General features: G+C 48.1%; 1 long non-coding RNA gene across 5 annotated transcripts; it reads left to right on the forward strand.

Moving 5' to 3' along the window:
• Positions 1-211: 211 nt before the first annotated feature.
• LOC140631851 (uncharacterized) lies at positions 212-27,895 on the forward strand. Of its 5 annotated transcripts, none has more exons than XR_012029363.1 (7): positions 4,403-4,479; positions 4,577-4,806; positions 15,743-15,935; positions 17,457-24,590; positions 25,211-25,361; positions 26,171-26,212; positions 27,177-27,895. It is a non-coding gene; the product is annotated as an uncharacterized lncRNA (long non-coding RNA). The 5 variants fall into 5 exon arrangements; XR_012029366.1 differs by having other exon boundaries at positions 27,587-27,895; XR_012029364.1 differs by lacking the exons at positions 4,403-4,479; positions 4,577-4,806 and adding exons at positions 11,802-12,141; positions 12,759-12,827.
• Positions 27,896-27,910: the final 15 nt, after the last annotated feature.

The raw sequence follows: 27,910 nt of genomic DNA on the forward strand, positions 1-27,910 counted from the left end.
GGGAAGAGCACCTCCCATGCTTGCTTCAGCCCAAGAATAAGTCTGTGTCTCCAAGAGGCAGACAGGGGCTGGGGAGCATTTTTCTAGATCAGTCTCTGTTGTCCAGACTTCCAAGTTGCCCATCCTTTCAAAAGACTGCTTTCCAGGATGGTGACCTTGAAAATGCTTGCTGCTGTCAAGCAGTTCATGTCCAATAACTCAACAGAAAGTTACCAAGTTGGGCACACAGTGACCTGCCTGTGAGGGAAGCCCCAGTGGGAAGGGAAGCTGTGGGGCTGGAGATCTGGCCGCAGGGAGGAGCACAGCCTGCTCTGTGGTCCTGCGGCGGGTCTGAAGAGGTGCAGACTGGCCAGACCACAGGTAAGCGCAATGTCCGGGGTGACTTCTTTTGATCTGAGAGATAGCTACACCGTAACTGAAGGATTAAACTCATTTTGTGGGTAAAAATTCGGAAGCAGTGTGTTGAAGTTGGCAGTTCAAGACCACTAAGATAATGCTAGGAGAAGGAAGAAGAGAGAAGGGAGGAGAGGAGCAGGGAGAGCTGGAGGCTGGACCAGCTCCTCAACTATGAGACTTTTGACATGCTTAATATAAATAGTACTTCAATTCATGTTTACTTTTTCTAAAGACTAATTTGCTAAATGTTTCTCGCACTGCTGTTCAGCTGCTATGTACTCTTAGGGGGATTTCTCTGAAGAGGTAGCCAGGGAGCAGCCTTATTAGGGTCCCACTTCTCAGAAGGCACTGCTGGTGGTGTTTTTTCCCAGTAGAATGACATTTAACCTCATGAAACATTTGGGAACAAGTGTAAGGGGCGTAAAGATACTGCAGCCCCAGTCTGCGTCAGAGCTAAGGGCGGGGGCCACGCCACGGCGGCTCTGCATCCCACCCGGTGCAGGGTTTGGAACAACATAACACAGAGCATGTGGGCTTTTCTTTGGAAAGCTGTCACATGGGTAGCAATCTGTGTGTTCTCCCATTATATAGTTTGATGTCTTGTGAGAATAGAAAGATTTCAAAATTAGCATCAACATTTGAGAAGAAATAAAATTTCTTCCATATGCTGCTTAGCTTGGGTGGCAGCAAAAAAGGCAGAGCTGAACCCCAGAATGTTCTGTTTATCACCTCTCCCCACGGTCCATCCGAAACTGTTTTCAGACGTGCTCCTGCCTCCACGGTGGCCTGAGTTCTGCTTTCACTGCTCCTCGCTCTTTCCTGCCCCCGTCTCACGCCGGGCCTCTCTGGGCTGGCTTGGTGCCTGCCCTTCCTGCCTCAGCCTCGCCAAATATTGACATCAGGAAGGTGAAGGCCGGCCAACCTCCTCTTCCTCACTCCTTGGCTCTTCTGGCCAGGCCCTCCCGGGGTGACACAAGCCTGGGTGTCTTCCAATTGAGCCACACCATATTCTCCAGAGGCCCTGCCACACGGTCCCTTGACCTAAACATACAAACAGATGACACTGACCCTACGTCAAGGCTCTGATGGGGCCCTCGGATTCAAAGAGCAGAGACCCTCAGATCAAGTTAAGCACAAATTTATGGACTTCTCTGGCCTAGAAGTATTCTGTTTTCTGACTTGTTCATATTCTGGGGACATAGGTCTCTGGGCATTTTATGGTGCCCTATTGTCCAGAAAATAAACAGCTAAGACCTTGACTTTTTTTTTTTTTTTTTTTTTGGTAAACTGAACAGTCTCCTGTGTCTCACCCAAGTAAATGACATTTTTCTTGTTCATAAAAGCCCCTGCGGTAAACAATAAATTCTCATATAAAGGAGATAGCACAGAATCTTATTAGATGGGATTTTACTCACCCTGAGGAAACCGCCCATTTGATCCAGGTGATCTATCTTGGAAAATTGTCAACTAGTTCAAACTATATAAAAATTCATTCTTGGGGCAGCCCGGGTGGCTCAGCGGTTTAGCGCTACCTTCAGTCCAGGGCCTGATCCTGGAGACGGGAGATCCAGTCCCACGTCGGGCTCCCTGCATGGAGCCTGCTTCTCCCTCTGCCTGTGTCTCTGCCTCTCTCTCTCTCTGTGTCTCTCATGAATAAATAAATAAATAAAATCTTTTTAAAAAAATTCATTCTTAATATGCCTACATCTTTCTATTTGGCCTTTTGTGCTGTCAAAACATAGAGACTCCACTGCCCAGGGTTCAAGAACTGGGCTTTGGCCTTGGGTCTTCCCCATCTCTCATCCCCTTCCTTCTTAAGACCAAGGAAAACAAAATAACTTTGATATTAATAAAAATTAATTTTCATAATTTATTATATTAACAGATGGAAGTAGGAAGATACGTTGTTTTCTTAACATACATGGAAATAATGGGCAGCATCCAACAGCAATGCATTCTAAATAATTATTCATGGACTTGAAATAGAAAGGAGCTTCCTTACCTGGGCCCTTTGTCATTGGCACAGATCAGTTTACTGAACCAGATAGTTGACATCTTGAAGCCTTTGGGAGTCTAAGGTCAGGAAAATGTCAGAGGAGAGGGAAGGGGCACAGGAATAGGACAGGCACGTGGGGATGGGAGCCAGGGGCTCCCCAAGGGCTCATGGGCATCTCACAGTGGCCCCTGGCATGCTGCCAAGTGGGGTGGTCCTCCCCTGTTCATTCTCTGTCCTCTGCCATCCCCTCCTGAGTGTCACACTCCAGCTCCTGTCCCAGACTAGGAAGACAGGAAGAAAGCATGGAAACAGCCTTAAGCCCATTCTTCTTTCCTGTCCTCAAAATTAGCTGGGGGGTGTTGCTGTACCAAGGAGGCCAGACAGAACAGACTCTGATTTCTCTCTCATGTAGCAGTCCGGAGACGGGAGGGTCCAGGCAGATGGGTGGGCTCAATGAGGGCCTCCTAGACCTAGGTTCCTCCTCTTGCTGCTCTGCTGTCTTCAGCTGTGGTCCTCAGCCACATGGCCACATCTGCATTGTAGCCTGTGGGACAGAAGTGGAGTTGGGGGACAGGATTTTTAAGGCGTGCCACCAAGAAGTTGCACTTAGCACTCTTGCTCACCTCCCATTGACCAGAGGCTAGGCAATGCCAACGCAACCTCTAGGGAGATGAAAAATTTTAGTGTCTAGCTGGGCAGCTCTGCGCCCTGCTAAAGCCCTAGCAGAGGGCAAGAGTAAGAGAATCGCTACTGGGAGCTTGTCGGCAGTCTTTGCCGCATCCTCCCTCCTGGGGTGGCCTGGACACTGAGGCCAGAACATGGAGTCCTGGGCTCCTGCCCTGCTCCGGGTGCTCCTGCATTTCAGTGACTGAGGCTGCATCAGTCCCCTGCCCCCACATGGCCTGATTTGAGGGGCTGGCTGACTACCTTGGCTTCTATTCCAGATTGTGTAGTAGAACTAAGGACACTATTTCCGGCTGCTGACCGCCTGCCTGAGCTTTGAGAATCAGCAGCTGAGACCCTGGCTCTGGCCCCTCCAAGTGCCGGCAGGGGTGTCTCTGCTCAAGCAGCCTGAGTCCTCAGAGGCCACAGAACCCCCTTGCCCCCATGCCATTGTCTACCCTCGTAGGTCAGGCCAGTCCTTCTCCCTTGGGCCCTCCTCAAGTGACATGGCACCTGATGGGGTGTGGGAGAGGGTGATGGAAGAAGAAGTGTCTGAGGGAGTGTGCTGGAGGCAAGCCTTGAGCCCTGAAGCACTCAGTGCCACAGGGGCTGTTATGAATTGTGCCCCCCTAACGCCCCATTCCCATGTTGAAGTCTTAACCCCACCACATCGGAATGTGACTGTATTTGGAGACAGGGCCTTTAAAGAGGTGATTAAATTAAAATGAGACTTAGAGTGAGCCCTAGTCCAATCTCACTGGTGACCTTTAAAGAAAAGGAGATTGGGACACAGACACACACAGATGGACGACCCATAAAACCACAGGGAGAAGATGGCTGTCTACCACACCGCGGAGAGAGGCCTCCGAGGGAGTCAACCCTGCCAACACCTTGGTCTCAGACTTCTAGCCTCCAGAACTGTGAGGACGTAAATGTCTGCTGTTAAAGCTGTCAAGTCTGTGGTACTTTGTTATGGCAGCCCTACAGACTGATACAGGGGTGAGTAGGGACAACTGAGGATATGAACTCTGATCACTTGGTTGTCAGGTGCACATTTCCTCACCCCCACTGTGGCCAGGGCAGGGCAAGGGGCTCAGACTCAGCAGCAGAATGCAGGGGCTGAAGGAGATGTCAGCCTCCCCTGTGTTGGCAGGGCTCCCAGGGTGCTGTCTACAGCCCTGCATTCGGGAGCCACCCACAGGTATGAGAGAGGAAGGGGCAGCCCTATGGGGCTCAGTCACCATTCTCCAACCTCTCTCCTTTATTATGAGTCTCCAGTTTTTTTCTTAATGCATTTTGGGGTTCTGTGTAATATTTCACTTACCAAAAAGAATCCAATTGGTTTTGCAGAAAAAGAACTTAAAAGCCACTGACCTAGGACAAAACGTTCATTTTATACCTAAGAAAATCATTGGCCAGAAAAGGTAAGTGATGGAACTGTCGTCACATAGGGAGCTGGAAATCTCAGAAACAGAGTCCAGATCTCCTGACTCACAGCCCAAGCGTCTTCCCACCCCACAGTGACGTCTGTCCCAGTGGGAAGGATGGAAGGCCGCAGATGTCTCAGTACCTCTGGACCAGAAAAAGGTTGTGTTCCAGGATCCCAAGGCATCAGCCTGGAGCTCAGGAGGCTTGGGAAGAACGGATCAGTGAGATCTACAGCAGAGTGCAGGAATTCCAGCTCAGCCCTCCATGGGACATCCAGACTTTACTTTCCCTCGCTGTGATGTAGGAAGGGCACTGGAGGAACAGTGAGTACAAGTTACTAAGTGAATTGTTGTAGGTGTTAATGGGAAGCAAGGAGGAAGTCTTAGAAGGAGCAGAGTAAGTGGTCTTCATCAGTGCTCCTCAAATTTTCCATGCAGATTCTTACTGAGTAGGTCTGATGAAGCCTGATTTGAGGTTTCTCACAAGGTCTCAGGTAATGTAGATGCTGTGACAGCATTTATGATTTTATGTGTCAACTTGGCTGGGCCACGTACCCGATTATTTGGTCCAACACTATACCAGATGTTTCTGTGAAGGTATTTTTAGAATGAGATTAATATTTAAATCAGTGGGTTTTGAGTAAAGCAGATTGCCCTCCATAATGTAGGTGGGCCTTATCCGATCAGCTGAAGGCCTCAAGAGAACAAAAACTGACCTACTCCTAAAGAGGGAATTCTGGCAGCAGACAGCCTTTGCGCTCAAACTGCGACTCTTTCTTGGGTCTCCAACCACTGGCCTGCCCTTCAGATTTTGAATTTACCAAGCTTCCACAACGATGTGAGCCAGTTCCTTAAGATGATCTCTCTCTCTCTCTCTCTCTCTCTCTCTCTAAGATTTTGGACAGGTTATTCCAGTATTATTTTTTTAAGATTTTATTAATTTATTCATGAGAGACACAGAAAGAGAGAGAGAGGCAGAGACACAGGCAGAGGGAGAAGCAGGCTCCATGCAGGGAACCCGATATGGGACTCCATCCCAGGACTCCAGGATCAGGCCTTGGGCCGAAGGTGGTGCTAAACCACTGAGCCACCCGGGCTGCCCTGGACAGGCTCTTCCAATTCTTTGCTGCCTTCTCTGTAAAATGGAGATTTTACATTTAGCACAGTGCCTGGCACTACTTAGGAAACTCTTAATAAATTCGAAAAATAACCTTCATCTACACAGTGGAGATTATCACCATAGTACTGGGAAAAACTGTTAAGAAGTCTCGGCTTCTCTGCCTTTAGGAAATCTTGCCTCCACTCCTTCTAAGCAGTTAAAAACCTCATCTTCGCAATCTCAAGGAAATGAGATTGTACTGACCTTTTCCTGAAACCCAGCATCTCTAGACTCAATCCCTCCAATAGTGTTTTTAGTCTTGCATCCTGTCCTGGAGAAAGCCCTTCCTGGCACGTGAAGGGACCAGCCCTCTTTTCCGGCCTGTCTGCTCAGTCCTGGTGGCCTCACTTCCCACCTCTTTCCTCGCTGCCTAGCAGGAAGAAGAAAGCAGCAGAGGGTTTTCCAGTCAGGACATGCTTGCCATCAGCTTTTTTGCTGTTAACAGAGCCAGCTTTCTCTTCCTGTTTTAATTGGCATCAATCTGTTTATTACCAGTGTGGTTCTTTGGAGAAAAACCAGAAGAACAATCTCATATCTGAACAGCAAAGAGCACTGGTCTCCTTTCTGCTTGCTGCTTGCTGTCTATCTTTAGGACTTCTGGCTCCTTCTGTCTCATGGGCGGGCAGGCACATTGAGTTAGTGTCATGTGTAGAGGAGTTGACTGGTATCAGGAGAAAGTTTCTGCAGCACTATGGGTAGCTCCAGGAGTTTTGCACAGAAGGGACTTGGAGGTAGGAATTTGTTGGCAGGTGGGGGAAGGTACTAGAATTGTCCTACACCTGTGTCTCTAGAGCAATCACTCTGGTTTTGTTCAGAAGCCATATTATAAAGCATGGAGGTGGCAAACTTTGACACTGGGCCAAATCTGGCACATCTCCTGCCTTTGTAAATAAAGTTTTATTGGGATACAACCCATGCCCACTCATTTGCCTATTGTTTATAGCTTCTCTTGTGCTACAGGGGCAGATTTGAGTAGTGGTGACAGAGACTGTATGACCTGTATGCACAAGCCTAAAAATACTTACACCTTGGCCCTTTGCAGGAAAAGTGTCCCAACCCCTGACAATGGCAAAGCAATGACAATGACAATAACAATGTTTATACAAACATGAGAATGCATCCTTTGCACATTTCAAATAATATTTGTATCTGGGGATGTCTTGGTGGGTGTGATAATAATGATGCCTTGTGAGGAGAGGAGCGTCTGGTTTTCCTAAGCTGCCCATTTGTACCGTGATGGTTCAGATGCTCGCTCCTTGGCCCAGGATTTGACTCTGCAGAATGTCAGCCCTAAGGTCCTGGCTTCTGCCTTGTGTTCAGGTCCAGCTTCTGCCCAGAGCTCCTGCTCTCCTCTTATTCTGAGTTGTTTCTCAGTTTTTTCAGGCCATGGGATCCACGGAAAATGACATTATATATAAAAGGATGAGGCTGCCCCCAGTGAAAATGCCATGTGTAAGAACTATGCCACCCCAGGCCCTCTCCAGGCCCCCAAGACTGAAGCCCAGGCCTGTGGATGAGGGCAAGGCCACTGACTGCCTGGAAGTTATCACCACCCCTGAGGAGTCTGAGTGAGCGCTCACGTGGGTGGTAAGAGCTCTTTGGATCTGCTAATCCAGGAGGTCAAGGAGCATGAGCTACACTTTCCTGCTCCTGCTCCAGGATGGGACCTCCTGTCCCCAGAGCTCCCAAATGGACTGACTGTACCACCTTAATAAGCACCTGGTACAGCATTCTAGATCCGCGGATGAGTTCTCCAGTGTTTTCTCCTCCCTTTCATTTAAGCCTAACTGAAGTTCTGACATTAGGCCAGACAGCTCCTACTCGCTCTGTCTGTAGCTGAGGAGATGGGACCTTGGAGAATGGAAGCAGGCTGCTCACGGTCTCATAGGACCCAGGCTGGCGAGGGCCCGCAGCACCTTCAGGGGTGTGCTGGTGCGGTAAGCAACGGGCTCTCTCCTGGAAGTGGGAGTGGAGAGTGTGCAAGCACAGCGCCCGCCTGGTCCTGGTGTAAGTCCTCCCCCAACCCCCTAGGCTGGGCTGGCACACGGGTGCGGCTGGGCCAGCGTGGCAGGAGGAAGAACGGGGACTGTGCGCCCAAGGCAGGCTCTCAGAAAGGAGGGTCAGGGTATTGGGCCCCTGCAGCTTGCCTGTCATGGCTTGACACCCGGCTCTGCTACTCACTAGATGTGGGGTCTGAGAGTCAGTTCCTAAACCTCTTGGGGCCTCCCTTCCCTTCTGAGGGCTGAACAGGCATTGTGGGTGCAGCATGGGAGCAGACCTGACACAGGAAGAGATCTGGACGCCTCACCGGGACTCTTGGACTCTGGGAGCTGGTGTGCAGAGAGCCCTGAGCGCACCCACCCCCATCACCCACACACAACTAAAAACGAATACAGCACTGAATCATATATTTACAAAACCCCAAAACATTCAGAGGTTTTTCTCATGATGCCTATATCAAAAAAGTTTTTTTAATGAAAATCATCAAAATCTTAAAAAACGAAAAGCGTTGGGGTCCCCATGTTGATATTATACTAAATTCTTACCTTTTCTATTGGATGGCCCAGGATGGAGGTAATATGTTTGGGAAAAATGGGCACCTGGTATCTTTCAGGACCCAGCTGGAAAAGTAGGAAGAAGTAAAGGTGTCCAGCTTGGGGTAACTAGTCTGGGCTCTATTTAGACGGATCCCCACAGGATTGTGCCCAACTAGCTGCCTTACTACTTGTCTCAACCTCTCCTGAAGTGTTTGCTGACTGCCTCCGAGTGCCTCACAAAAGGGTGAAATCCGTCTGCTCAGAGCTGGCTTCGAGCCCGGGGGGTGCTGCTGCCACAGTGGATGTTGGCCAAGGGCAGAGAAGGGTCAGGCTCGGGGGGCCTGGGGTCGAGTGGGGAGTCAGGAGATCACTGCTGAGGCTGGCAGCCAGGGTTCCCCAGATGGAAGGAGAAGCAGATGAAGACAGGAGGTGGGGTCAGCACTCCCCTGCCTCTGCTGTGTGATGGAAGGGTTTCCTTCCTCTAGCACCTCAATGGCTTTGATTCTCCCTTTGATCTTCTCTCCTGGTTTGGTCCCCAGCTTGTCCTCAGGTGAGAGAGCGGAGCCTCAGGTGAAGACCTGTCTGCTGGCTGGCCTCCACCGTGTGGGGGGGCCACTGCTTTTCAAGCCCCCACCCTTGGCTGGGCAGGGGTCAGGAGAAGGGTGCACCTCCTTTCCTGGGGCAGAAGAATATACCCAGGACTCAGCTCTCCCTAAAGTCATCTTCACACCCCTCTCATGAACTCATTTTCCCAGTAAGTAGGCTAGAGGCGGGTGATGGGCTGAAATTCAAAGAACTAGTATTTGGCCACTTTTGGCGCCTCTTGAAGGTGCTCTATTTTGAGGACGTCTCTTTAGAAAGCAATGCACAGGGGATCCCTGGGTAGCTCAGTGGTTTAGCGCCTGCCTTCGGCCCAGGGCGTGATCCTGGAGTCCTGGGATTGAGTCCCGTGTTGGGCTCCCTGCATGGAGCCTGCTTCTCCTTCTGCCTGTGTCTCTGCTTCTCTCTCTCTCTCTATGTCTCTCTTGAATAAATAAATAAAATCTTTAAAACAAAGCAATGCACAGGTGCTCACAAACTGTCCTTTTCAGCAAAGATCTTAATGCAACAGGGCAAGTCCTCCCGTGACATCCTGTTACACTCTCTATACTGATTCTACATCCTGACCGTGGGACCAAAGAAAGTCCAAAGCAATTTGAAAAATAGGCAAAAACGCAGCAAGGGTCTAGGTGCTGTTTTCTTAGTTGCTTGGCCATCCCTTTCAGTCAGACTCCTAAGGGGGGCTGTGCCCCAAAGAAGGGGAGGACTGCTGGTCTGTAGGGAAGTGTGGTGCATTGCCAGCTTCCTCCGCACCCTGGGGCTGCCTTGCCCACGGTCTCCTGACCCCTGCAACTCTTTCACCAGGTCCTTAGGTCCCCTTCCTCCACAAATGAGGCCTCATTTTCTAACTGGATTCTGATTTAAGCAAATGTTTTATGTTTTCATCATTTACCAGTTGAATCTGGGATCTACTGCATAGCTGAATCCTATTTCGTGGGGGCTCTGTGGCTCCGTGCAGGTGGATGCACTGAGACTTCCCCTGTGTGGTCCTGCCCACGGCCTCTGTGGGCACTCAGACCCTGGCGTGACAGGCTCCCCCATGTGCTCTGTGTCTGCTCAGCCTTCTGCAGCAAAATCCATCACCTACTCACCCTGTCCTAGCATTGGCCAAAGGACCCCTGACCTGTGGAACCAAACAGCTAGGAAGCCGGGTCCCCTGAATTTCCTTGGCAGACCAAAAAAAGCTAGGGACAAAGGCAGAAGGGAAATGCTGTCCTTATACTGCTTTCTCTGTTCTTTCTCAACTTCCTGATTGTCCTATAAACCTCTGTACTGTGAGTCTCAGTAAGGTGCTAGGTGAGGAAACAGAGAAGTGTTCCTGTTTTAGCTTAACTACAAACTCTGAACTTTGTTACTTCTGCTAAGTGACAAAGGCTATGCACTACTGGCCCTCAGGATGGCTGTGAGGACAAAGCTGGCGACCTGCAAGAGAGAGTTCCCAGGACAAATGTCTGCACAGATAGGGTACTTGGAAGAGGCGGAGGTCCTTGGGTCCTACCAGCCAGAGCGGAGTCTGATTAAGGCAGAACCGACCTGTGCTTTGCCAGTGAAGAAATCTCTAAACAGAAGTGTTGGGAAAACACAGCAAATCCAATAGCAAGTCCTTTCCAGAGGCCTCCTGGGCCAGCGTCTGCACCAAGTCAGTCTCTTAGTGTCCCACACAATGCCTACCGGATTCGCGTTTGTTACTGCAGCTGCTGATGGGAAAGGCTCATGATCAAAGCTATGCTTATTTATATACCTCCTTTATAGACAAAATTCTCAAGTCTTTCTGTGATATTAAGGAGGTCGATGAGGCATGCCTGTTTTGTGCACGTGTCTGGTATGTGCATTTATGGACGTGAGTCAGAACCCAGGGCCACCTGTTCCAGACTCCCATGACAAACACTCAATGCTGTCAGACCAGCGCTCTGGGTCTTTGTGCCATGAAGAATGTGGTCACAGTAGGGTTAAGCCCGGAGAAAACGGAGGCATGCAGCAGATCTTGTTCTTCCAAGGGAGACTTAGTAGATAAGACAGAAGGCAAAACCACAAACTGGATGCAGCAGGGACAAAACAGGCTCTTACCGTGACACAGATTGGAGAAATGTGCTGCCCTTGCCATTACCCTCCACCCAGTGTGAAGGGCAGAGAACGCTGTGAGCACCCAATGGCTTTATTATGGAGTAAAGTTTGGATGACCTGGGCATGAAGTCACAGATCTGGGTGGCCAGGCCCACGGGACACCTCAGCTGTGTGAAATGATGCCAAGAGCAAGTCTGCACACCCCAAAGAGCACCACCTCCTTTCAGTTCAGCTTCACTTTTCATTTTACAAGAGGGCCTGTGAGCCAAGGACAGAGCATGGCTGGCCTTGGGTAGCGGCATCTCTCCAGTCGTTGGATGCTCAGAAGGCTTCTTACAGATATTTGCCTAATTCCCACTTTAGACTGCACCCCCTGGGTACTTGGTCCTGGGCTTTGCAAGCCCTCCGTGGGCTCTCAGGGTCTGTCTCACTCTTGGAGTACATCTGTTTTATGGCTGGCAGAAGAAATTCAAGACCCATAGGCCATAGCCAGATCTTAAACAGCAGTGGCTTTGCTGAAATCAATTTCCCAGTGACAGATGAAGCATGGACTCCATCGATCACCTCTTCTCACAGGCTCCTTTCTCTCTCGTGGCACCTGCCAGCCAGCTGGTGCTCACCAAGCTGAGCTTTCTAGAAAACCATGAAGATAGATGTCAACTCCAAGATTTCAAGTCCTTGCGCCTTACAGAGCCAGGATTCTTGGAAACACCTGTCTGGGTACTTCTGTCGCTCTCTCAATTGGCTTGTCTGTCTGTCCATCTCCCACACACACATGCACACAGGGGCATGCACATACATGACCTTTAAAACTCCCTTTCTCTTTATTTTCCTTTTCCTTTTCTTTTTTAAGGTTTTTGTTGTTGTTGTTGTTCGTTTGTTTGTTTTAGAGAGAGAGAGAGAGAGAGAGAGAGCGCACCGGCACGCATGAGAAGGGGCAGAGGGAGGGGCAGAGAGAATCCTGAGGCTGATCACAGAGCCTGACCCAGGGCTTGATCCCAAGACCCTGAGATCATGACCTGAGCTGAAACTATGAGTCGGATGCTCAACCAACTGAGCCACCCAGGAGCTCCTGTTTTCCTTTTTCTCAGCATCTTTACTTATCACACTTAAAATACTGGATATGCTGTCTCTTCCCCTTGTAGGTCCATATCAACTTTACTCTCAGGTTTTGTGTAATTTCAGAAGGGACAGGAAAGAAAAGGTATCTTGGCAAGACCTTCTTTTATTGATCCATTCATTGATTCACCGAATCATTCAAGAAAACTCCTCTGCTACGTGCTTTGCTAGTGGCAACAGGTGAGATGATAAATGTGATGAGGTAGCCTCGCTCTCATAGTGTTGGGTGTCTGGCAGGAAGCCATCGGTGTTTGGAGAAAGTTCTCCTGCTACCACAGACGGATGCCAGCCTTGCCCAGGCCACAGTGTGAAGCCAGAGTTTGGTCTCAATGCTTCTTCCCTCATTCTTCCTCTCAATATCCACCCTTTTCTGCTTTCTCACTGGGCCCAGGATCCCAGGATGATGGGTGGTCCCTGTGACCTCATGGCTGGGCCATGGCTCCCCTCTCTGCATCCCTACTCTTCATGGTCATGGTCTGCCTGCTGACTGCCCTTCCCACACAATTGACCTCAAGAGTCACCACTGACCACTGAACTGAAATAATCACACCCACCCTGACCACCCCTTGAGACAGGGGCCCTCTCAACTGATATCCTAGCATATTTATAGAGATTGATAGCTTAAAGCCTTTTATCCCTAAAATAGTACTTGAATGAGGCAGTGTTTTTGTAGCATTTTAAAACTCAACACTGAAGCTAGGAGAGGTTGAATGACCTGCCCAAGTTCATGGAACTCCTAAAAGGCAGGATCAGGCATCAAACCCAGATGTCTGACTCACACCTGCTTCTCCCACCAGGTGGAATCATGAGGTGGCCAGGGTTCGGGGACAAGCTCTGAAAGCTGTAGAGTGCCAACCAAACACGAGGTACTAGTCTGCTTCTGTTTATAGTTGTGATTTTTAGGATTTTTAGGGCCTCAACCCAAAGTCCATGGGAGATTTTTTGAAACCTCAAACCCCCTACATGATAGTTCCACACTTTGCTGGGTGTTACTATGATTTATTGGGTATGCCTTCTTTAGTAGATGGGGAGGGCTCTTGAGGTGGTGAATATAGAATGTGTAGGGGATGGGGGGCCTGGATCAGGAGTAGGGGAAGTACATGAAGGGACCCAAACTCTTGGCTATGGAATTACTAATAATAAGATAAATATGCTGAGTTAGTCCAGGAAGCCCTTGGCATCTGAGTTTTCAGAAGGTCCAAGGTGTTCCTGGACACCCTTGGGAGCTGATGCCCTGACCTGGCCTGCACCTCAGAGCTGATCATTGGTTTGCTGAGTTTATCCCCTGCTCTAAAGACGGCTTCCACTCTAGGCTCAGCTGAACTTCTCTGTTTTGAATCACTTTGCCAGCCTTTGGCTTCCTGAATGTTTGAGAGAATAGAAATCTGGATAATTATTAATTGGCCACTTAGCTGGCAAAGAAGGGTATGGGTCCTAGAGCTAGCAGATGGAGCAGCAGCAATGAGGGCACAGACCAGTCTCCCCAACTCCTGGCCTCTTACTCCTGTTCTCCTCTGGGCCTCCTCCAGGCTGCCCCTGCCTGCAACTTGCCAGCTCCCTCTACTCTGCACTTCTCTCTCTGTTCAGTTTGATCCTTTCTCTCCCTGAATCTTTCTTTCTTCTCCCCTCAGTCCCCTTTCTTCATTAATTGAAGTTAATTCATAATATGACTTTGAGGCTCATTAAAAGTTATTTGTAGGATTTAGTAAGCCAAAACGTGTTTATTTAAATATTCATTGAGTTTAACATCTTCCATCCTTCTCACATTGAACTTCTCATGTTCAAGTGAATCCCAGTGGCTCTGTCCAAATTCTGTCTGTCTGAATTCTGTTTTAGGTAGGTCAGGGACCTTGAATGCTCACCCTTAAGGGCAATGAGGATGTGGATCTGGGCAGGTGTTCTGTCCACAGTTTGCTGCTTGGCTCTCACTCAGCAGATGTTATGCTTGATCCCTTAGTGTACTTCCCTGTAAAATACAGGCTTCCTTCAAGGAATGGCAGTTAATGCATGCCTCATTCTGAGCTGGGTGCCTGGAAGGACAAAAGAAGTAACAAAATACCTGTTATTCCGGGAGTAAGAATACTAGCCTGGGTATACTGGGAGGCTGGTTCAGAGAACTCAGCTGCATTTCCACAGAAGAAAAACAAGACACAAAGGATAGCTTTATGCCCTCACCCATTCTGCTGAGCTCCAAGACAGGCTCTCTTGGCTGATAGCCAGCCTTGGGAAGGGAGATATGCTTGTACACTCAGGCTGGCATGATTGCAAGGTGCCTCCTCATTAATTTCTTCCGTTGTCACTGTGCGTGAGCATGTGTAGCTTTAGGAGGAAGCAAGCAAGCATTAGGAGCACCTGACAGAAGCTTCTCTTTCCTCCCAGGTCTAGTGCGGGGGAGGGGGAGGTGCGGGGGAGTGTGTAGGAAACAGAGATATGCTCACAGGAGGTGATTATGCAAATAAGTAAATGATTTTATGAAGAGTTCTTAATAAACATAGGAAATGTTTATGATTTGAGGTTATGTAAAAAAAGGCACACTCCCAAATCACCTATTACATAGTGGGAACTCCATGGCCACAATGGTCCTGAGGGGGAACCTGTAGGGTGTCCTGCGTCAGGACCACATTCATCTCTGGGAGTCTGGTGGCCCTGTGGGCAGACTGAGCGCCGACAAGCATCCTGGGAGGGAACAAGGCCTGAAGGAAGAGATCTGTGCTTGGCCAGTGACAGGGCTTGGAGGGGGGGATATTGACCTTCACTTTGGCCCCGTCCTCATGGGTTTCCATCTCTGTCCTGAGAGTGCAATCTGGGAACACACAGAAGAGAGCCTTTGCACTCAGGGTTCTGTGGGGTGCTGGGTGGCAAGGGCCCAAGTGCCTTACCATCTGAGAGTGGCAAGAAAGGTGCGGGATGGCCCCTCTACTCTGCCTAGGGCTGCCTTTCACCTCTCCTGCAGAGGGTTCCGGGAGGAAGGGGCAGGGTACCTAATGCAGCCAGCACTGTCTAGGGAGTCAAGTCCCCCTCTCCAGGTGGCTTTTGTCCTGAATTAAATGTGTCTTTTATTTTTGGTTTTCTGATGTTTTGTCATCTGGGGCCTTGTTGACCCTGGAAGGACTGTTCCTCCCGGGGCTAGTCAATTCCTAAAGATAGTAAACAACTCACCCAAAGGTCCTGCTTTCCCAGTGCAAAGCAGCCAATCCAGAGCACACCCCATTCCCACCTCCTCATTCAGCTCTCGTTCTGGGCTACTATCTGCCTGCCCTAAGTGCCCAGGGCCAGGGATCAGAAAACAAGGGACAGGCCTCTGTCCCCAAGCCCTGAAGTTATTCATGCTAGCCAAACCTCAGCCTGCTTGCCCTGCCTCTCCCATGCCTTTGCCCAAACCATAGTAAAAGGCTCTTGCCCACGTTTGCTCTTACAACCCTCCCGACCCACCCCGATGCTTCCCTGAGTGTCCTACATGATCCCTCGGTGACGTAGTGTGCCCCTTTCTTCTGGAATCTGTGGGCCACAAACTATCTTCTCCTTGATGGTAGTTTCCTGATCTGTTAGCTTTGTTGTATATCAAAGAAGGCCTGGGCCTGGCCTGAGGAGGCCAGGGGAATAAGAGTAGGCCATGGATAAAACCCATGAAAGTCAGCAGGGAATGTGCCCAGACGATGCCAGAGTGGGTTAGGTGATCTTTTCTGCTTCTATGTACCCATCTTTTCCAAAGGTCAGCAGTGAGTATGCTGTACTTGGGTGATGGAGGAAAGGCTAAGTTTTGTTTTTGTTTGTTTTTAAGTGGTCTCGGTCTCTGCAGAGGAAAGATGAAACAGTGGGAGTGTGTGCTCTGCCAGCACCATCTCTGCTTCTTTGGGTCTTGATGAGAAGCAGCAAACCGGAACCTCTACACCCGGAGGCAGGAACCGGCCCCAGTGTGTCACCTGCTGATCAGCCTCATATCCCGGCCCCCCAGCTGGAGAGACTTTCACTCTGTGAGTTCAGTGAGAAACCACATGTGTTCCTGGAACAGATTCTCGGCCGACTCCAGGGATGCTGGTGGGGCAGCTGTGTCGAATTAGCAGGAGTGGGCAGGCCCACCCCACACAGCTGCAAGACAGCAGCCCATGGGGCCAGAAAGGAAAGGGAGGGGATGCTGCGCTTTCCCAGCCTTGGAGTATAGGGACAAGGCTCAGGGTGGGTCCCAGGCAGGCTGTCCTCAGTCTCAGGCTGGCGAGTGCAATGGAAGGCACCCAGCCTTGGCATCAGGAGACAGACAACCTTGCACAGTGCCCCCTGCCAGCTGATGAGCTTGCAGACATCATTTATCCTCTAGGTATGATTTTACCACCTGTGAAATGGAACCATCATGGATGGGTAACATTTTCAGATCCTGACTTGTGTAACATTTCAGATCCCTCCCCTAAATCTAGAAAAGATTAGGCTCTGAGTCCTGTGCCCTCAGGGTGGCAATGCAGGTGAGGAAGAGATGGGATTAAAGTCTTCTGACTCTTCTTTCCAAAAGCCTAAGCCTCAGAAAGAGAGAGGATTCATGGGGGTGGCGTGTGGATCCATGACCATCAGCCATGCACCAGAGCTCCCCTTTGATCACATCCTCCTCAACACTTGTTTCTTTTCTTTTTTAAAAAAATAACGGCCATCCTAATAAATGTGAAGGGGTATTTCATTATGGTTTTGATTTACATTTTCCTACTGGCTAGTGATGTTCAGCACCTTTTCACAGACTTACTGGATATCTGTAGATCTTCTGTGGAGGAATGTTTGTTCAAGTTCTTTACCCATTTTTAAATTGGGTTGGTTGTTTTTGAGTTTTAAAACCTCTTTATATATGTTGGATATTGATCCCTTGTCAGATACATGATTTCCAAATATTTTCTCCCATTCTTTGGGTTTTGGTTTCACTCCCATGGTAGTGTTGTTTGATGCAACAAATTTTGCAGCAGTCTTATTTATATATTTTTTCTTTTGATGCTAGTGCTTTTTGTGCCATTTCCAAGAAACCATTGCTAAAACCAATCTCAGGAAGATTTTTCCCTATGTTTTCTTCTAGGAGTTTTATAGTTTTAGTTTTCATGTTTAGGCCTTTGACCAAGTCAGATTATTTTTTGCATACAGTGTAAGGTAAGGGTTCAATTCAACTTCATCCTTCTGCATGTGGCTATCCAAGTTTCCCAGCATGGTTTGTGTAGTCTGTCCTTTTCCTACTGAATGACCTTGGAAGCCTTGTTAAGAATCAACTGACCATATAGGCAAGGGTTTATTTCTGGACTCTATTCTACTTCACGGTCTATATGTCTATCCTTATGTCAGTTTCATACTATTTGGCTTTTGTTGTGGCCTCATAGTAAATTTAGCAATCAGGAAATAGGAGAGCTCCAAAATTGTTCTTTTTCTAGATTGTTTGGTTATGTGGGGCCTCTTGAGCTTTAATATGAATTTTATCATATTAACTAAATCTTTAATTATGTGTTAACATTTCTCCATCTTTATTTCAGTTGAAACCTCTTCAAATTATTGTGGGATATGAAGAATAAACACATGAGCCCTTGGGCCGGTTGCCATGCATCCTGAGACTATCTGCAAGGGCCCTCCAGTACAAGTGCCTGATCGCACTTCATGCTGATGTCTTAATGAGAAGTTTAAGGACGGTGGTTGTAAAGGGGCCCACAGTGCTTCTGGAAAACAGCAACAACAAACTATAGTAAAGGATGACTCTCCTTTTCCTGGGAAACTTTACCCAAAACGATTTTAAATCCTCTACAGTGAGTTTATCAGTCTGATAGAAACTTCTAGTTTATTGTTACTATTATCATTATTAATTTTGTTTTATGTTGTTTTACCCATCTGTGTGTGTGTGTGTATGTGTGCACATGCTACAGAGGAGGCAGAGGAAGATTGATTGTTTTTCCATCCCTAAAGTGGCACAGAAGTGCCCACCTCACCTCACTCCTCAAAGGGACTGCCCCTTTACCTCCTGCCCTAATACACTCAAGGATTTGGCTTCATTATCACTTTCAAGGAGCTCAAAATTTGGCAAACTCCTTCTGAAACCCTTCACAACCCCCTGTGGAGAAGGTCATCTGATACCCATCCATCCCTTTGCTGCCTTTGGAGTTAACTCACTCCCTGCTCATGACTGGACAGCCAATTAATAGCAAAGCTGGAGAGAGAACAGGACTCAGGAGCTTCCCGTTGGTTCCAGAGCCTCCTGAATCCAACTCATTTAAACTCCTGCTGTGGCCCAGGATGGTGCCCAGGGCTCTCCTCTTGAACATGCATGTACAGAATTCTGAGAATGAGGCAATGAGTCCCACTCTTGTTGTCATCCCTTTCTTCAGTGCTCTGTCTGCTGCTGAGAAATCGACTTGTGAGCTTCCAAAAATGAATTTTAGATGGAAGAATTGATGAGAGATAAATGAGACAGGAAGAAGAGGCAGAGGAAGAAGATCTTTTTTAACAGCTGACTCCTCTTCCCCTCAACTTGTGTTTATAAGACAAGGAGTTCAACGGATGTTTGGTGTCACTCTTGGCTCTGTCGCCTGAAAACTTGAAACAGATACAGTGTGTAAACCTTTAAAATGAGTAAGAGGATATCTGGGCCGAGTGGGGAACAGCTCCCAGTGCGGCCAGATACCACATCCCTAGCTGATGCTGAGGCCTGGCCCAAGGACTTCTGGCAGGACTGCCCCCACCAAAGGTCCCAAGACCTGCCTCCACAGGAACCAGAAGGAGGGAACAAAACCTCCTGGGACAACTGGTCTATCCTACTAAAGAGTTGTTTTGAGCTCCCTTCTCTTGGTAGCTAATGTTCCCTTTTAAAAGAGAGACCCCAGAAATGCCACAGAGTAGCCTGTGCTAATATTCCAGTGCACAAACCACCAACCAATTTGTACAGTGGGCTGGTTTGGCCATAAATGTAAGATTTTTTTCCTCAGAGTCTATACACAGATAAGTGTGTTTGAAAATTCTAACTCCTTTGTGTGTGATGAAAGCATTCAGAAATTCAAACTGTGGTGTTCTGCTAAGGACTTATCGAGGCAAGACACTATCTAAACATTTAACTTTGACAACAGGCCAGCAAACAGAAATACCATATGTGAATTTCCTGCTTGTTCTTTATCTGAGACATTATTGGTGGTTCCGTCTTTCCTCTGTAGCACCCCCATCTTCCATACTCATTTAATTATGGAATTAGTAGAAACTGATTTCAAAAATACGATCCAGAGAACAGGCCAGTTGCATGGGCATGAGACAGAAGGACCTGTATTTGATTTAGTTCTCTGCTGTCAGTGTCTCAAGATTCTTAATAACTTTTGGACAAGGAGCCTCATAATTTCATTTACCACATTTGCGAATTATGTAGCTGGTCCTGTTCGGATATACGACTTCCCATCTTGGCTCAAGCTTGTGGTGTGCCTTTAGACAAATATTCTACTCTTTGGGCCTCCGTTTCCTTGTCTAATTTTCTCCCCAAGGGCAGTGGTTGCATATTTATTTACTGTAAATTCCCAACCCCTAGCATGGTGCCTGACACATGTAGGTGCTCAGTAAATACCAGAGGAGTGAATGAATTAAGGTCAAATAAAATTTGTTGCTGGAGATTTGAGAAAGAGTGCTGAATTACAGAAACACATTTCCTAAGAGTTATAAAGACAAGCATACTGAATGGTCAATATGAAATGAGGATGACAACAACAACACTTCCCATCTGATAGCTTGGCTGGTAATTTACTAAATAGTGGATGAGAACAAAAGAATAGAGCTTTCAGTGAATAAACCTGGGACCGGTGCCAGACATTTCATTGGATCTTATGAATTCCTCATCTTTACATGAGCATTCATGGAAAAAAGCCTCACAAGCTATAAAGAAAGCTCTGGATATTACATTTCAGGCCAAGGTCTAGTTCAGATGCAATCTGGGAAAAGCATCATTTGGAAAGCTGTCTGCCTGCAGAATTTTATTCCTCATTAATATTTTGGTCTTACTCAAGACAGAGGCAGAACTAAAGCCTGGGCCTGGGAAGCAAGATTTCTTGTGAGGATGTGTTCAGGCAAAAGTGTGGGCCTAGCCCAGATCGAAACGAAACACCAACTCCAGCAAACTGGGAGGCATTTAATCAATGGCTGTGTTGGCCTCTGCCTCAGACTTCTTGATCATCTTCCTTGCCTCTTTCCCCATCCCTGGGCACTGGCATCCTCGGCAGAAGCTTCATTTAGAATGTGCCTTACCACAGAGCTTCTGGGGGATACAGGCACAGCTGTGCCTCAGATGTGAGCAGGTAACTCTGATCAACATAGCTGAGCTTTTACTCTTCAGTACTAAGGTTAGAAGGGAGGTCACAGACCATAGTAGCTACTGAGTATTGGATACCTACTATGTGTCAGGTAACGTGTCAGGTGCTTTGTGTATATTATGTTCAATCCTCAAAGTTCCTGAAAGAACCTAATATTATACCCATTTTAAAGATTTATTTATTTAGTTTGGAGAGAGACAGAAAGAGAGAAAGAACATGAGTGGGAGGGGCAGAGGGAGAGGGAATCTGAAGCATGCTCCACACTGAGCATGAGCCGGGTACGGTGCTCAATCTCATAAGCCTGAGATCATGACCTGAGCCCAAACCAATAGTTTTGGCTGAGCTTAACCAACTGCACCACCCAGTTGCCTCTATTCCACCCATATTAAAGGTAAGGAAAATGAGGCTTAGATAGGTTATTTGGCTGAGTTCAAGCATTTACTAATGGTACAATTGGGATTGGAACTCATAATCCAGATCTCTCTGTCTCTAAAGCTTATACATATGCTCGTTCTCATCTACTACCTGCCTCCTGACTTCAGGCTTGGCCATGACTCCTGATAGAATTTGGGTGGGTGTGTTGTGGACAATGGCTCTAAAAGCACTTGCCATGAGAAAGCGTGCCTCAACAAACCATTGTCCCTCAGACTCAGCCTCAAAATGGGCCGTGTGGAATAGACTGGAACTGGGTTTGAAGCTGGAGGGTAACTGAGTTTTGGGGCCATTTGTTCTACACAGCACCATTACAGCAATAGCTGATTAATACAAGCCTAGTGTCCCTCCATAGGAAAAGAGAGCTGAGATGATACATATTATGAATTCAATAAATTCTTATTTATTGATTACTCACTCTGTGCATTGAGTTTAGTTCTGGGGAATACAGTAACTAATGAGTCAGACACCATAGGCTTCCTTGGTTTTGCTTGCTGATTTATCCTTTTCTACCCAACTTTTTTTTTTTTTTAAACAGATTTTATTTATTTATTTGAGAGAGAGAGAGAGAGAGAGAGAGCGCGCACAAGCTGAGGGAGGGGCAGAAGGAGAGGGAGAAGCAGGCTCCCCACTGAGCAGGGAGTCTGAACAGGGCTCCATCCCAGGACCCCGGGATCATGACCTGAGTCCAAGGCAGATGCTTTACTGACTGAGCCACCCAGGCACCCCTTTACCCAACTTTTAAGTGTTAGCATGAAGACTCCATTATAGATCATCTCATTTCTCTATAGCCCTTCCTAAGCAATTGTGTCTCTGTCCAGAGCTTTAATTCCACCCACATCTATAAATCTCTGCTGTGCTGAGCTCCAGATTGGCAGAGCTAACCAAATTTCCACTGCCTACTTCACTTTGCCACCTGCAATCTATAGGCCCTCCAAGCTTAACATTTCCAAATCTAAACTTAATGTTCCATTTCCCCAAATCTGAGCTTTCTCCTTTTGGCAACCAGAGAGGAAGTCTTGTCCTCATTCTGTGCTGACAGAGCAACTCGTACTTCTCCTTGGTAGAGCTTACAAAAGTCATAATTAAATCTGTTAGGTACTTGTTTGTCTCTCTCATGGGAATATAGACTGCTGGAGAGCATCGACAGATGTGCAGGTGATTATATACATTCACCTGCAAACTAAGGCCCTAACTTTCCCATAGCTCTCAAGGCTTTCTGTGGTCTGGCCTCAACTTACCAGGTAGGCCTAACACTCTCCACTCATAATTGCTCTTTTGCCAGAAAGGGAAAGACCCTTAAATGTAGGAAGAGTATGATCTATTGTCCTGCAAATGCAGGAGGATGCTCATGGCCCTAGACCTTGCCTGCTGGCTCTGAGGAACAGCCCTCTCTGAGTCTGCTGTCCCCAGGAGCAGACGCTTTGCTGCCCCTTTTACCACTCTGTCTTCCCGCTTTCTGAACTATCCCTGTGCAGCACAGAGAGAGAGAGCACAGAGCAACTGAAGCAAAACTGAATCCTGGCAAGCGGAGGCTGTGGAAGGGAAGGTGGCCTATGTGCTCTGACCCCCTTGCGTCAGAGCTCACATCAAGCCCTGGGGTTGGTGTGTCACCTTTTTCCTTTTAACAATTTTCGTGTACTACAAACTCTAATCTTCTTGTCCATTTCTGGAAATCCCCTCATTTTACTACTTTCCCAAAGGCCCATTTAAAATTTTGGCTTTGCCATGAGCAATGTTTGGATCTGAATAGCTCTAAGATAAAGTGAAATGTTTCAAGTTAACATTTTCTTTTGTTTCAAGATTTCATGTGTATTTTTTTTTCTGGTTAAGACCGCAGTCCAAAGTCCACATTTCAGATAGCACATCCAAGCTGCAATCTCAGACCAGTGAGCTCATGCGGTGTTTGTCTTGGCTCAGGCCGCCTGGCCCAACAGGCTCTCAGGGTGGGTCTCCTGATTAGAGTGACAGTGACAGTCCGACAGTCCAACAGTTGACAGTCGGGTCCTGAGATTTTGTTAAAGATGAGGCCAGTCAGCCTCCTGGGGAGCTCCAGCACCTTCCTCAGGACCTCAGGAAATCGTCACTGATCCCCGGTTGGACTTCCTTTGCACCTCTGTGGTCTTTGACATTGGCCAATGCTCTTCCGCTCAACTAGGATAGTGGTGGCAGCTGGTCAGGGACATTCTAAGCAGGTTGTGAGGCAGACTGGGGAGTATACACATCCCTGACAGTCTCTCTGAGCAGATGTCATGCCTGCATCCAGGGCCTGGTTTTCAGGCCTTTGCCCATGGACCAGCTGATCAGCCCATTCCTCACCTGCCAAGTACAGTTAAACACACAGAGACCACACTGTCCAGTGAGAGCTGCACCCGTTCCTGTCCTACCCTAGCCTGAGTCTTTGCCAACATCCACACCCCTATCTAGAATCCTCCTGTGCTGTTTCTAAGTTGCCCCCAGAGCCCCACGAGGCCTCTCCTTGCCTGTTGGCATCAAAACTTCCTCCAACCTCACAGGAGCTGGCATCCAATTTCTTTTCTAATAGACCTCCAAGGGCCAGGCTCCACAGACTCTGGGGCTCAGGCCACTTGGCAGCTTCTGGGGATGCAGAACTTAGGGCTTCCAGTATCTCCTGAGGTCCAGGGGGGATGACCATGTTTGGACTAAGGTGGTAGCACCATATTGATTACATTTTGAATTCTGTGAGGTGGCATAGAAACTAACTACCACTAATGATACCTTTTCTGTGAGAAAATATAATGTGTTTTCTATTCACCTGTTCCACACCCAGAGCTCTGGGATGTGTGGGAGCAGCATCTGAGCTGTTAAGTTTGGGTCTGGAACAGGCCAAGTTCAAACCCAACCATTATGGCCAATGGTTTTCATGGCCTTGAAGGGCTATGTGTGGGTAGCATAGCCAAACCTCAGTAAATGAAGTAAAATGAAGACAATAATCAAATTTTTAAGTCTTTGTAAGGGACAAAGAAAATGTATGTGAAATCCACTGCATGAGGCCTCCCATATAGCTCTTGATGCTATATAAATCCTAACCATCCTCTCGATAACTTGTTTCTAAGTAAGAGATCACTTGTCTGTTGGTAAAGATCTTCCATGGAACTTTCTGGAAGAATATAGCAGTACAATAGAGGTCTTAGAATGTGAGGGTGGGTTCTGATCTGTCACAGCACTGTGTGACCATGTCACCCACAATGACTCTGGGCCTTGCTTATCTGATGTGTACTATGAATGGTTTGCCTAGAATTGTTGATTTTCAAGCCAGCTCTGGCCACACAGAGATGCTTGGGGAAGAAGAAGAGAGGGGGAGCTCTGTGCCCATCTCCTGGCTTCTGCAGAAGAATCTTTCTTTATCAGGGCCCCCATAAGCTTTCATTTGAAAGAAAGTTTTGTACTTACAAGGGAAAATTGAAAACCCCAGAACTAGGAGAGAAGTAAGGAATCCCAGATCTAACATTCTGGAACTGAGGCTCTAGCAGTCTAGCATATGACAAGCTGGCATTGCACTCTGCTCTGTAAAGGTTTCCCTTCTGTAAAGGTTGACTCACTCACAGGATGGTAATGAATTCTTGTCAGGGAGAATGGCGCCAGGATCCAGCTCATAACCAAGTAGGCTGAACAACACTGATTATACAAAGGGCATGTCAACTTGTCGCAAAGTACCATATGGTTGATTATTTCTAATAAAATGAGCTCACATTGGATTGCCAATCTGTGTGTGTCTCCACTGTCCCAGAAAAGACAACCTAAATTGATTGAAGGCTGCAAGTCTTCAGAAACTGCATTGTGGATATGGTCATTGAACTCAGCTGTCACTACCCTTAAGCCAATGTGGCCAGCAGAGATGTGCATGTTGATGGGGTGTGCTTCTAGGCTGGCTCTCTACAGGTAATGGGGTTAGGCTGGGCATGGGGTCAGCATGGGCTCCTCACCAGGGGCAGCCAGATGGTCTGTGACAGATGCTCATATGTTGCCAAGTCCTCACTTAGTTCCTTTTATTTCTTCTCCTGCCATTGTCCCCACCCAAGAGACAGAGCTGGGTGGGGAAGGGAAGTCAGGAGGATTCTAGGGGTTTGGGGGTGCTGCAGTGGCAAAGTTCCTGGAAGCAGCCTGCTGTGTAACTTGTGACAAGATGGCTCCACTCACTGCCTTCCTTCTAAACCAAGCCTGGTCTCTGCCCCAGTCACTCTGAGGTCTGGGGAGAGTCTAGAGCTGCTGCCCAGGACAGCAGCCACAAGCCACATGTGGCTATTGAGCACTTTAGGTGTGGCAGTTCCTAATTGAGATGTTCCGCCATGGAAAACACATACTGGATCTCAAAGACTTAGTACTCAAATAAAGAAAGAACATAAAAATTTTATGAATAATCTTATATAATAATTTACATATATCTTACTAATAATTACACGTTGAAGTGATAACATTTTTGATATAGTGAGTTAAATAAAACATGCAATATTACTAAAATTGATTTCACCTCTTTCTTTTTTCTTTCATGTGGTTACTAGGAAATGTAAGATGACACATGTGGCTCATATTAAAATTCTGTTGGATGGCCCTGGACTAGAAAGAATCAGATTTGCAAGAGGCCCAAATGGACCCTTTCAACAGATTCAGCAATGTTCACCAAGCAACTCTGTGTGCCTAGAGCTGTGTTAGGTAAGGCAACAGGGGTGGGGGATGCTCCGCTCTCTGCCCCACAGATGACTGGCTGAACTGCTAGGGGAGGGTGGGAGGGGGAGCTAGGTGCCCTGATAGTCAGAGGGGCTTGGAGAGCAGTGTCCATGGCTACTCTGGGTTATACCGCCACATCTCCCTAAGAATGTCTACTCCTGGAGCGTGCCCTAGAAATGCACAACAGAGGACATTCACACATGCCCACAACAGTTCCCAGAAGCACACAGGCCAAGACAGTGGAGGATCAGTTCTGACCATATGCCCGAGAGCACCTGGCCCTCCTCTCTCCTCCACTGAACACCCTCACCATTCCCATGTGGTGACTGTCAGGCCCAGACAGCTCCGAGATTTTGGGGAGCTGCCTGTCCTCCTCTGGGTCCTCTTCCTGTGGGGAGAGCCAACACGTAGTGCAAATCCCGCGATCATTTGTGGACAGGATAGACAGTCTGATAGAGAAGGGCAGGAGGGAAGGAGAAAGGAAAGATGTTGTCACAGTTCCCCCAGGGGAAAGCCATGGCTCACCTTGGACAGATGGACTAGGGCAAGGTGTGCATGAGCAGCTCTGGCACTGCTTGCCCTCAGCAGGTGAGGGAGCATGTGTGTGGGGGTGGGGGGTAGGGGGGTTCCTCCTCCCTCCTTCCTGCCTCCCTCCCTTGCTCTCTTCTCCCTTCTTCCTCTCTCCTCCCTTCCTCCCTCTTGACTTCTCTCCCCCCTCTCTGTCCCCACTCCTGGCCTCCCTCCCCCCTCCCTCCCTCCTGCTCTGTCCTTCCCTTTGATGCCTGGGACTACAGCATGGGAAGAAAGCAAGGCTCCTGCAAACATAAAAGCTGAAGGTAAACCCCAAAGCTTCCTTTGTTTTCCCTTAATCTGCTTCAGGCTCCCACTAGCTCAGTCCTAATTGAGTTAGTCCTTGAGTGAAAGGGGGTTTAGAGACGTTAAACTGTTATTTAATCACAAGTGGCAGGTGGGGTGTGGGGCAAAGGGCAGGAGAAGAAGGGTCCGTGGGAACCCTGAGCTGAGGGGCGCCCTCCATGCCCTTTCATTAGTATTTCAGCCAGGGTTTTCCAAACTGCTGACCATAAGCTATTAGGGGATTGGGAAATCAGTTTAGTGGATTTCTACCAGAATGTTATAAATGTGGGGGTGGCCTAGGGTGGAGAAAAGGAACAGAAGGCACTGCATACAGTAAACAGAAGTGTTGTTTTGTGAAATTTTTGATTCAGGGGTATGTGTGCTTGCCCACGTGCGCGCGCGCGCGCGCGTGTGTGTGTGTGTGTGTACACCAGGCTGTAGGTCACCAGCACCAAAGTATGAAAGCTACTCTGATGTATCACACGCTTCTAGAAGTAGAATCCCCAATGTGTTTGGATCTGGAGACATGGTAACTCACAGGGAGTGGAGTACCCATCAGGCGAACAGAGCTCTGCAAGAGGGCCGGGGAAAGGATTTGGGGTTGGGGTAAGGGGCAGGCCAGAGGACTTGGAAATAGGAGTTGTGGGCTGTGGCAGAAAAGGCAGCGGGGGAGGTGGGGGTGGGAGGTGGGTGAAACCGAAAGCCCTGAGGGTCTAAGCCAAGTCTGAACACAGTAGCTGGACCCCAGCGGGTGCGTGGCTCCTCATGCTGAACGTGCTGAACAAGAGAGGGACATTGTCTTTCTGCATGTTCGTGAGTGATGGGGGAAAGGAGGACGGCAAGGGGCAGATGGTCCTGGAGAAATTTCAGAGCACGCTAGCACGGACCCACAGTAGGCAGCTTTCCCCCAGCCCAGAGGACCTTTCATTTTTTTTTCTCTTTTAGATTTTATTTCAGAGAGAGAGAGAGAGAGAGAGAGAGCACATGTGTGCAAGCATGAGCAGGGAAGTGGCAAAGGGAGAAGCAGACTCCCCAGTGATCAGGGAGCCTGATGGAGGCTCCAGCCCAGGACCCTGGGATCACGACCTGAGGACCTGAGCGGAAGGCAGACACTTCACCAACTGAGCCACCCAGGTGCCCTGAGCAGAGGGCCTTTCTATTTCAATTTTTAAATAGCCCACCTTATTCATTTGCCTTTCATCTTTTATGTGTCACAACAGTCAAAGAACCTATTAGTCAAATAATGAGCACTTGGGATTCCCACTGACCTATTTGTTCTATTTCTAAAATAATTTTTCTCGCTGAATTTTTTCTTTTGGTTCCCTCTATGTCTTATTCCCATTAAACTTAACTAGATCGGTAAGTGGGGTATATTTGAAAAAGCAATCAGAATGGTGAAGTAAATCCTGGTTGATACGTAGCCCTGTGGAAGGAAGCAGCTCATCTCTAGAAGAACAAAGACAAGGCCCTGCGATGCTCCAGTGTGCGTGCCTGGAGGCCAATCCGACAGCTCCCAGGCCGTGAAGGTTACCAGTAATTGTCTGAGAGCTACGTGATTCCTTCACACCCATGCAGAACCCTGAGAATCTCATGGGGAAATAGAACTTTATCTCCAAGACAAACTTTGAAGTTTAAAAATAAAAGCAGGCCCGCCGTTTCCTAGAGCTGGTGTTGAGATT

The sequence above is a fragment of the Canis lupus genome, chromosome 4 (assembly GCF_048164855.1).
Source record: "Canis lupus baileyi chromosome 4, mCanLup2.hap1, whole genome shotgun sequence".
Lineage (NCBI taxonomy): Eukaryota > Metazoa > Chordata > Mammalia > Carnivora > Canidae > Canis > Canis lupus.